Source organism: Penaeus japonicus, unplaced genomic scaffold (genome assembly GCF_977035675.1).
Source record: "Penaeus japonicus unplaced genomic scaffold, GWHDUDI00000001_assembly GWHDUDI00000002, whole genome shotgun sequence".
NCBI lineage: Eukaryota > Metazoa > Arthropoda > Malacostraca > Decapoda > Penaeidae > Penaeus > Penaeus japonicus.
The window spans coordinates 41,305,765-41,307,559 of NW_028234404.1; the positions used below are offsets into that span (position 1 = coordinate 41,305,765).

Here is a 1,795-nt window from a genome sequence, read left to right on the forward strand (position 1 = left end):
GCCAGCAACAAAAAATCTTCCTATGAAAAGATATAAATAAATAGCTGAAGCAAGGTGACATAACTTCAAGTCAACATTCTATTTTAAGGCATTTGGTAGAACAACAAAGAAAATAAGGGTAAACAGGTCAACGAAAATGATTTTCATCACATGAATACAGAGATATCACAAAAAACTGACTGCATTTCAGAGGCAAGACATTTTCTTAATCTTATCATCATTCTTATGTAAACACTCTGGAATATTATTTTCTAAAACATTTTCACATTCAATGTTCATATTAGTAGTCATAGTTGTAAAGGTATTTTTTTAATGTAAACTAGGAGCCGTTTCAGATAAGGGTCAACTTCATGCATTATATAACCTATTAAATAATTTGCAGGAATCAAACCTTGACAGTTGTATTTAATCTGCATTCATAACACCTACTACATTCTGTTTGAATTTGTTAATGAAAAAAGTTTTTGTAACAAAAAATAAGAAAAAAAAATAAAAAATAAAAAAAAAATATATATACACAAATCCTTCCAAAACATGGAAATAAATGAATAAACAAAATATATACTGTTAATGTATATTGTATTCCAAAGACTTTAAAAATTCACATAAATCATGGAAGACAAAGTAACATATTGATGAAAAATTGCTTTATTTTCTCCCTTTTTTTTTTTACACTGATATCTATAATTTCATGACTCATGAATCATCTAATGTTCATTGGTTTGTTAATAGTAAGAACAGAGAAATGGATATACACAGATAGATAGATAGATAGATACACTGATAGATAGATTGATAGATAGACATATAGATATAGATTTATAAAGTTTTCCTTGCAAACGATCCAGAAATTACTACAGGATTATAATCATAGAAATCCAAACTTGGAAAAATGTCCAACTAAAATAGGACTAAAGCTCTTGTTAGAAAAAGATGAATTCATGTGTCAATTCCCCAGAATAACTTAAAATTGTTGATAAAATGTGTGTAAAAAAAAAACTGATCTGGAATTCATCAAAAATGAACCTTATTATTCTTTCTGTTGCTGGAATCTGAAATCAATAGGAGAAAAAGACAAAAGGTCTATACGTATAAATGTTGCACAAATTGCATTGTTCATTTCTTATCACAGAACTAAGTTGCATGTCTACAAACTAATGTTTCTAGAAAAAACACACATTAGCACTAAAAAGATAAGCTGTATGGTCATACCTTCTTTATTCATAATTGTTGCTACAAGTTTCAAACTCTTATGAGGAAAAAAAAGTAAATAATGAATCAGCAGAATAAAATAAACAATAAAGAAAGAACAACTTCAACATATTATAGTTCCAAAAGTTATTTTCAGTAAGAGGATGGCATCCCTGAAATGACATTTATTATGGTTAGACTAACGATCATTCTCTATTTGCCATTTTGTAAAAAATATACCCTCTTGTTGCTTTGTAAAAATATATACCCTTTAGACCTTCTCTGCAATGAACTGTTGTACAATCAAATGATGCAAAAGGTAATAAAAAATGGTCTTCTCAACAAGGACTTAAATTCCTCTTTTTTTAACAAAATCCAAACAACTAAACATAAACAGGATGCATTCATCTACAATAGCATATGCATATTCATATTCTTGCCAATCAATACGATTTTTCTTTTCAATCAAATATGATTTAGAAAAAAACAACAACAATGAAATACCTACTGAATTTTATCAACCAGTAAACTTCAAAAGTATTCGAGAACACAATGCTTAATTAATAAAAGATTGAGCAATAATTTAACACTATCAAAAATTATT

The 1,795-nt window shown here is 27.5% G+C and overlaps 1 protein-coding gene across 1 annotated transcript in view; it reads right to left on the reverse strand.

Moving 5' to 3' along the window:
- Positions 1–228: 228 nt before the first annotated feature.
- Positions 229–1,795, reverse strand: part of CLS (cardiolipin synthase) — a 13,841-nt gene continuing 12,274 nt past the window's right edge. The window contains exon 7 of the mRNA XM_043028365.2: positions 229–1,795. This exon is cut by the window's right edge and continues 253 nt beyond it. The gene's annotated coding sequence lies outside the window, so the exon portion shown is untranslated.